Here is a 9,634-nt window from a genome sequence, read left to right on the forward strand (position 1 = left end):
GAGCCCGGCTGAATGGAAGCCCTTTTCTGGGGTTTTGTTTAGCTTCTTATTTGCAACATAGTATATAGTTGCTTAGAGTTGCAACTGAGAGGCTGGCAAGTTAGGCGGAGAACGTTGGAATCTGCAGCAAGCAAGCCTCGTGCTCGCTTCAGTGCCTGGCTGCCGGCCGCCATCTTGGCTGACAGTTAATTTGCATATACTCACTGATTAGCCAATGAAAAGGGTAGCGGTCGTACGCCAATTACCATGTTTCTCTTTTATTAGTGTAGATTAATGCAGAAGTGTCTGAATGTTAATCATTTAGTACATTCATAATATTTTATCTGTATCTTCTTCCTAAATTATTTAGAGCAAAATATTTTTCCAAAGATTTTCTTTTGAAGAACATTCAGACTAGCAATGCCAGCAAATAAAATGCATGGTCAGAATCTGAAAAAATTAATTATGTTTCTTAATAGAGCAGTATCCTCAAACACTAGCTCACAGAGAAGGAGCAGTACAAATTACAATAAATACATACATACATACATACCTAGATATGCCTGCATAACTTTTCTTACTCCAACAAAGAGTAAAAATAAAATTCATACCCAAAATTTTGACAATGAATTACATGTCAAAATGTTGCTCAAGTTTAGGTGGATCCATTAATTTCTGTCCACTTATTATTACAGTTTAAAAACCATTTCCCCAAAAGATTTTAAGAGAACATTAAATCAATAAATGTCAACACCTCATATAAAATGGAGATGATATATTTCTTTACTTCATCTGAACAGATAATTACTTAGAATCTAATGGGGATAAATAGGAATTCAAGATAACGAGATCAATCAGTCATAATATTTTGTGTAGTTTAAAAGGTAAAAGAGTCAAGGACCTTTATTTGTTGTTGAACCTTGATATAAGCCTGTTTTGTAATTTTGATTTAGTCTTATTCTTAATACAGCTTCACAGAAATATCTAATACTTTCTTACAAAATAAACTAATTCCTCAAAGCAAAACCTGGAAAACCAAATAAACAGACTTTATTTTGCTTTATAATACATCTCTTTAAGTATCAAGAAAATGTGCAAGTCAATTAATCAGGCTTTTTATATTGGGAAGAGTAGAAAATATAGATACATGAATGACCATATATCTCATTATGCACACACCCCAAAAATGCTCTAACTCCTCAGACATCTAGTTCTAGCCCTTTACTTTTTTACATTGATCATTTTATAAACAAGGACACTAAGGCCCAGAAAATAAAAATTTATCACCAAAAGTTATACATAAATCTCTCACCTCTTGGTTCAATAGAATGTACTCAATAGATATTTTTGTGATAACTATGTAATGTCAATTAACATATACATATGCCAACTGGGTTCATAACGAATATGGAGTAATATCAATGTGAGTAATTACAAATGACATAATCGCTACTTATTTTGATGTATAGGTTAGGTGTCACCAAATATGAGATTCCTTTGAATACAAATTATAAATTGATCTGCCTTGCATCTAGGAAAAGCTAGACTTAGAGAGAAGATAGTTTTTAGTTATTGTTGAAAATGTAACCCAGATGCACATTTCAAGTTTTTCCTTCAGATATTTCTGCTTGCAAATGATCACATCTAGGGCCCACTATGCCCTTTTATAGATCTTTTGAAATGAGAAAAATAATGATCTTGCTGTTAATGACTTACCCTTCATTTATTCAGCCAAATTCTTTCACTTTATAGGTGACTCATTGAAAACACAGAAAGCTAAATAATGCAGTTTTGCTTTTTAAAATTTTTTGAATATGCTTTTATTGATTTTTTTAGAGAGATTGGAAGGGGGGAATAGAGAGATAGAAACATCAATGAGAGAGAAACATCTCTTGCACTTTTTGTTTGAATTTTTAAAAATTCTCTGTAATTTTTCGTTTAGTAAATAGTTATATAACTTAAAGACAGAATCAGAAATCTATAAACCTTCTTGGTTGGAGTCCTCTAACTCACCTTTGAACTGTATAAAGGTCCTGAAACTAGGATGGCTTGAGAATGCTCATAAATTTGATGATTTCCTTCATTTTTTATAGTGCCTTTGAATTTCAATGCATCCGCAAGCTAAGTTTCCTGAAAAGCCAGGTCTCTTTCTGACTGATATCCATTAAACCCAGTTCATGTTTGCTTGAATCTGCATGCAGGGAAGGTAGAGTGTGCATCTGGGGATCACGTGCTACCGTCCCTACAAGTTAGATATCTTGCCAACAGCATTGTGAGCAGACAGAGAATAGGCTCCCAGGAAGCTCTTTACCAGGACTGTGCCTACCGTTCACTTGGACAAAGTAGTTACAAGACCTTCTGAGACAAGCTCATTTCCCCCTCAGGCAATAGTCTTTGATCTTTTAGGGCAATGAAGTGTGGATCTCATTTCTTGTACTCACATGACATCAGTCTACAAAGCATTATTTCTCTACTGAAGGAGAAGGAAACGGAGATGGAGAAGAAAAGGAAGGAAGGGAAGGGAAGGGAAGGGAAGGGAAGGGAAGGGAAGGGAAGAGAAGGAAAGGGAGAAAAGAAAGGTGGGGGAGAGGTGGAGGCATATCTTTACAGCTACTTCTCTTTAAGAAAAAATCTTGAAGTTTTAAGTAGAAAGTTCATCTAAAATCTCTCCCAGATGATCATGTGCAAAGAATTATAATCTCTTTTATTTGACATAAACCTGTCATCCGAAGCTCTAATACTGGCTTTGGAAATATTCTGAAAGTTTAGGCCATAATTCTTGAGCCATTACAATGAAAAATTTACCCTTTAGTGGTTTTTGTTCTTTTATAGTGGAAGTACTTTAAGTAAACAGCCAGGTGTAAAAATAATGATACATTACTCTGATATATGTTCACATTCAAATTCCCCTGATTTCTGGATTGTCTCCCACCCCTGAGGGCCCCCAGACTGTGAGAGGGGACAGGCCTGGCTGTGGGACACCCCCTCCGGTGCATGAGTTTTCATGCACCAGGCCTCTAGTTGTGAAATAATTATCACAATAAGTTTAACATCCTTTCTTTGTGCTAACACCTGTTAGGATTTACTCTCTTAACAATGTTCAAATATACTATATAGCAGTGTTAACTAGTCATCATGTTGTACATTACACCCCCCAGTACTTATTTATCTTATAACTAGAAGTTTGTATTTTTGACCACCCTCCTCCAATTCCCCACCCCCTAATATACCACCTCTATTAATACAAATCTGATCTATTATTTTATGAGGTTGGTATTTTGTTTTGCTTATAGATCCTACATATTAGTGAGATTGCACAGTATTTGTCTTTCTATGTCTGATTTATTTTACTTAGCAGAATGCCCACAAGGTTCATCCCTGTTGCCAAAAATGACATATTTCTTTCATATATATATATCCCTAATATCCAAATAGACCAAACAGAGGAACAATCAAACAACCAAACAACTGGTCACTGACGTGCGCTGATCACCAGGGGGCACGTGCAGAACATGGTGGGCATTGGCAGCAGGTGGCAGAGCGCTGAACATGGCGGACATCGGCTGTGGTGGGATGGTAGAGCAGGTGAGCGGGGGCGCCAGACCAAGGCAGGGCGCCAGTCGCTGTCACCAGGGTGAGCCTCTGGTGCTTACTGAAAATTATTTGCTCCCACACACCATGGTCCCATAGGGCACTCGCACCTGCTGCTGGCACCAGGTGCCAGCCCCAGCCACTTGTCAGCAGGTGCAAGCGGCTGCTGCCAGCCCTGATTGCCCCTCAGGGCTTTTCCACCTCCCCCTGCTCCTGAGGGGCAATCAGGACTGGCAGCCGCTTCTCTCATCCACTGCCGGCAATGGCCCCGCTCGCACCACTGCCAACAATGGCCCCGATTGCACCACTGCCAGTGCCGGAGCCACACTCGCACCCACTGCTGGCACCAGCCCCCCCTTGCACCCGCAGCCAGAGCGGGAGCCACCACTCGCACACACTGCTGGCACTTGGCACCGGTCCCAATCGCTCAGCACCATCAGTGGGTGCAAGTTGCGGCTGCCAGCCCCAATCACCCCTGAGGGCTTCTCCACTTCCCCCTGCTCCTGAGGGGCAATCGGGGTAGCAGCCGCCACTCGCACCCGCTGACAGCACCATCCCCGCTCACACCTGCTGCTGGTGCCAGCCCTAATTGCTCCGCACCATCAGAGTGTAGCTATCTCTTCACACAGTGTATTCATTTCCTCTGAATATATTCCCAGAAATGAAAGTGCTGGGTCCTATGGTAGTTACATTTTTAAAATTTGGAGGAAAATTCCATACTATTTTTTTATAATGACTGTACTGATGACATTCCCACCAACAATTCCCTTCCCTTTTCTCCACATTCTCACCAGCACTTGCCAGCTTTGTGTTTTTTATAATAGTCATTCTAACAGGGGTGAGTTTATATCTCATTGTGGTTTTGATTTGCATTTCCCTGATGATTAGTAATATTGAGCACCTTTCATGTACTTACTGACCATTTGTATATCTTCTTAGGAAAATTGTTTATTCAGGTTCTTTGCCAATTTTTAATAGGATTGTTTGTTATTTTTGCTGTTGGGTTTTATGAGTTCTTTATATATTTTGAATATTAACTCCTCAGATATATAGTTTGCAAATATTATTCCCATTCCATAAGTTGTCTTCTCATTATTTTGAGTGCTTCTTTTGTAATGCAGAAGCTTTTTAGTTTGCTGTAGTCTCACTTGTTTATTTTTGCTTTGGTTGCATGTGCTTTTAAATGTCATATCCAAAACATCATTGCCAAGACCCATATGAAAGAACTCTGTTTCATTTTTCTAGAAATTTTATGGATTCTAGTCTTAAACTTAAGCCTTTAATCTCTTTAGAGTTAATTTTTATGAGTGATGTAAAATAGGGGCCTTGTTTATTCTTTTACATGTGAATATTCAATTTTCTCAGTAATGTTGATACCTTTATCAATAAATTTTGATCACTCTTATAAAGTATTTTAAATTAGAATTTATATTAGAAGTTTTTACACAAAGGGGCATTAACTCAACATTAGCTCAGAAATAATTTTGTATGGCTTTTTAAATTATGTTTTATTGATTTCAGAGTGGAAAGGAGAGGGAGAGATAGAAATATCAATGATGAGAGAGAACCACTGATGAGCTGCCCCCTAGTCCCCCTTCCCCACTGGTGATCGAGCTGCAACTTGGACTTGTGCCCTGACTAAGAATCGAACTCTGACCTCCTGGTTCATAGGTTGACGCTCAACCATGGAGCCACGCCTGCCAGGCTGGTATGGTTTGTTTTGATTGTACATGTATATAGCACCCAAAAATACATTCTTTGTATGATTTTGGGGAAAAAAGGAAACAGACAATGAACCTCCAAATATGAAAGCTGGCAAAGAGCAGAGCCCCTTTTATATGACTGTTCAGTACACACAGGTTTGGCCACTGTGTATGTCAATCTGTTCCAGCAATTAACAATTAAGGCACACCTGTGGCTTAGACCTTAGCAGAGAGGGGCAGGAGAAGAGGAATATCAAGAATCAAATTAGGACACGTATATAATACCTTAAAAAATAAAGAAAAAAATTTTTAAAAAGAATCAAATTAGTCCTGTTTTCAGTGAATCTGATTCCTCCATTTAAGTAAACATTTGTGTTGGTTTACTGACTGTACAACATGTATCTCCTTTAGTATGCTTGGACAAATTTTGGAGGCTGTCTGATAAATTCAGCTTTCTGAATGGAATAGAAAGCATAATTGATTTAGCCTTCTTTGCTACAGCATGACTATTGAATTCAGAAATGCCCTTTTTTGGGAAACATTTATTTATTCATTCATTCATTCTCTATTAGGCACCAAAGATTTACAAGCAACAAACAAACTATATCCTGGGGATTCATATAATAAATAACACACATTATTTTGTCCTTAGAGGTTTTCTGTCTATGATAAAAATTGAGATGTTATCATCAGTTAAGAAAACTGAACACAGCCTAGAAAATAATAAGGAAAGCACTGATAATTAACATTAAGATTATTGTTTTATTAAGGTGACTACATTGATCAGCAATATAAGATAGCAATATTATATATATTAGTTCATTTAATAAGATTTATTTGCTTCATTTAATACATTAATTAATGGATGTGAAATCCTTAGCAGAGAACCTGATCCAAAGCAAATATTGAATGTATGGTTACAATTTTAATTCTTAATATCAAGTACTGTTATTATTACTTTTTCTATTTTAGAGTGAATGGGCTCCTTATTGTGAAGATGTTAGGTACAGAAACAGATGATAGAGGCAGGATTGGAATCTAGTTCTATTTGAATAAAAATAACCATGCTTTCAGTTTCATGATGAATATACTAATTGCCTGTGGACATAGTATATGGATTGTATGATTCACAACCTCACTTGAGTTTGAAATTCTCTTTGCTCCCTACTGATGTGCTTACTTCTGCCCAGCACATTATACAGTCATTTAAGGGCTTTGTCAACAATTAGATAAGAGTTCTAAGAGGGAAGGGTGTACAAGCCTAATATCTAGGTGTGGGATTAAATGCGACAGAATAAAGTTTCATATGCTCTGCTTATGAATTGGATAGGTACTAATGTAAATTTGTTCCAAGACAGAATGAACTTTAAAAGAAAGGATGTTATTTGACTTCTAAAGTGGGGGACATGGTCATCTAATTTCTAGCTTTCTCAGTATATGCAAATGGAGGATATTCTTGATAAGGTGGCTAACTGCTTGATTTAGGCCTGTGGTCACATGAAGGAGAAGAATAATCAAATCCACTGCTAGTATCTAGAGCTGTGCTCAGCAATATGGTAGCCACTAGGCACATGTGGCTATTATGCCCCTGAAGTGTGGCTGGTTCAAGCTGAGATGTACTGTATGTGTAAAATATGTACCATATTTGGGAGCTTAGTGTAAGAAAAGCAGGTGAGATACTCATTAATGATTTTTACATTATGTGCTAAAATAGAAGTTTAAATATTAAGTTAAATACATTATTCATATTCATTTCACTGTTTTTACTTTTGTTAATGTGGTTACTATAAAATTTTAAATTACCGATGTGGCCTGAATAATATTTCTCTTGGACAACACCGATATAAAATGCCATGGAGAGTTTTAACCATCTTGTGAGAAGATGATGGATAGGAAGGTCAGCCTGCACACACAGAACCAAAGTAGACGACACAGAGATGAGGGACCATTTCCCTGGAATGTGGAGGATGGGTCATCCCAGAGCAGGGAGGCTTCACTGGATCACAGTCCTTCCCACTCCAGCTCGCTAGCCTGGAGTGGCACCCAGATCGAATATCACTATCTTCCTCCTCCACTGCATTATACTTATTACCCAGTGATATCTCCAAAGTCACATGGAGAATACTCATGGAATTTCCAAATTTCCCAGTTAAGTATGTAAAGTACATAAAAATAGTATTTTTATTTTCTTATAAATTAACCCTGCTAATATTGTCAATACCTGTCCCATTGCTCCTAGAGGAAAGTATGACAGGAAAGAAAAGATATAATATACAAAGGATTATTATAATATATACATATTACATAAAAATAATACATATGATAATATATAATTCCTAATCAGCTTTTGATTAAATGGCCATGTTTTCAGATTAATCATTCCACCCTGGACACTGGTACTTATAAGAGGTGTTTATGAATATGATCAGCAGAAAAATTACTAAGACCATTAGATCCTGTCAAGACTGCTATCATTTACTGAAAACTCCAGGTGGAAATTTAGGGAGGAAAGAGGAGCAGAGGGAAGTCCAATTAGGAGAGATCAGGATTAATTTTCTTTAAGAAGTATAGTTGCTCAGATGCTGGACATTAAGTTCTTTTCATAATGAAGCCACATCTGCCACCACTTATCTTCTGTGAATAATGGTTCATGTGGGCAAGGCAGATACCAGGCCACAGTATTTTCTAAATAAAAAATTGTTCTTTTGTTTCTTATCTTTTTCTCTATAAATTATTTTCTATATGCTATCTTAAATATATAATCAGTTTCTTTATATAAGTGTCTTTGGTGTCTCACACACAAAGAATTGCTGAAGTAGAGAAATATTTCATGGTGTGGAAAAGAATTGCATTTCTAAATCTGTTCAGCTTGTGTTCATAGTTTTACACACGGTTATTTATGATTATTTTACATATGGCTTATAAGAAATCTCTCTGTATTTCGAGACAAATGAAGTTACCTTGATACTGGTATAGTCAATGGAATCACTCAACCATTTAGTTTGTATTGAAATAGCAGTTTAAAGTTGTATTTGGACCTATCCAGAAGTCAAAAATGTTGTGACTAGATATAGTTGTCTGCTTACCCAATATTTTCTGTGTTGGCCATCATGACAAATTAGTAGGTGGAGAAGGCTTTGTTTTTCAATCAGTTTTGATATAGAAACCAAGTAGCTCATATCTCTCTTACTTTCAGGGATAATCCTTTTATTCATTGTTAATAAAAGGAGCGTCAGGACCACTCTCAAAGATTTGGAAAGACTTATTAGGAATAGGGTTTTCTCCTTCAACCAAAATCTAGGATTGGGTGAGAAATATTGTATGTTCCATAAACATTTCCCGACAGGCCCTTATCACCTCAAAATTGTACCTGTCCTCATTATCTCTTTCTAATTATTAAGAATTGATTCTTTTGCTTTATGATATTTTGAATAATATCCTTTCCTTCAGAGCACTTTCTCAATTAGTAGTGATATATTATGATAATTATTTGATTATTATCTCTCTTTTTTACTTGACTAAAAATAATGTCATGTCTATTTTCATTAAATTTTATACCCTGAGTTTCTAACACAGACCCTAGGTAATCAATTTGGGGACAATGAAAGATTGAATGCTCAGTACTACTTTGCACTGAGTTGACAGAGGTTTGTCCTTAATTTCTAATAGCTTATTACAGGACATGATAAACTACTCTAGAGTAACAATAGAAGAAAATATAAAGAGGTCCTTAGCACTGCTAATTAGGATTCACTGCTCAGCAGGTCTGTCGGTCAAGACTCTGCTCTAGTCTCCACTATGAAATATTGAGGCATCTCATCATTTTATAAGCTTAATCCAAACATCAGCTCCAGGGAGAGGGCTTGTGTCTTCCCCAATTTTTCTGCCACAAAATATTTTACAGTGAGTCTCATCAGGAAGAAACTTCATCAGTACCCAGCAACAGTCTGCACTCAGGAATAAGAACAATGTATAGGCTGCAAGGCGGGGACAAGAGGTATTATTTAATTAATTAAATAATTAATTAAATATTATTTAAAATGAATAATTAAAAGAGACATAAGAAACATGTTGATTGCATTTGGATCCAAAATTAAACAAATAAATAACAAAAATATAAATCAACACAATCAACATGTTAAATGAATTCAATGATTGAATCCATTTAATTCTACACCAAGCAGACTCATCTTTCCTTTTCACACTTTTTTTAAAAAAAATTTTTTTTCATATTTTATTGATTTTTTACAGAGAGGAAGGGAGACAGATAGAGAGCCAGAAACATCAATGAGAGAGAAACATTGATCAGCTGCCTCCTGCACGCCCCCCACTGGGGATGTGCCCGCAACCAAGGTACATGC

At 36.7% G+C, this 9,634-nt stretch overlaps 1 long non-coding RNA gene across 1 annotated transcript in view; it reads left to right on the forward strand.

Annotated features, from left to right (window-relative positions):
• The window catches only part of LOC106726138, a 15,192-nt gene extending 7,346 nt beyond the window's left edge, over positions 1–7,846 (forward strand). Inside the window, exons 3-5 of the long non-coding RNA XR_001362162.1 lie at positions 136–139; positions 1,307–1,309; positions 7,837–7,846. This is a non-coding gene — a long non-coding RNA (uncharacterized LOC106726138). The remainder of the gene's footprint in view (positions 1–135; positions 140–1,306; positions 1,310–7,836) is intronic.
• The last annotated feature ends 1,788 nt before the right edge of the window (positions 7,847–9,634 follow it).

Source organism: Myotis brandtii, unplaced genomic scaffold, assembly GCF_000412655.1.
Source record: "Myotis brandtii unplaced genomic scaffold, ASM41265v1 scaffold230, whole genome shotgun sequence".
NCBI lineage: Eukaryota > Metazoa > Chordata > Mammalia > Chiroptera > Vespertilionidae > Myotis > Myotis brandtii.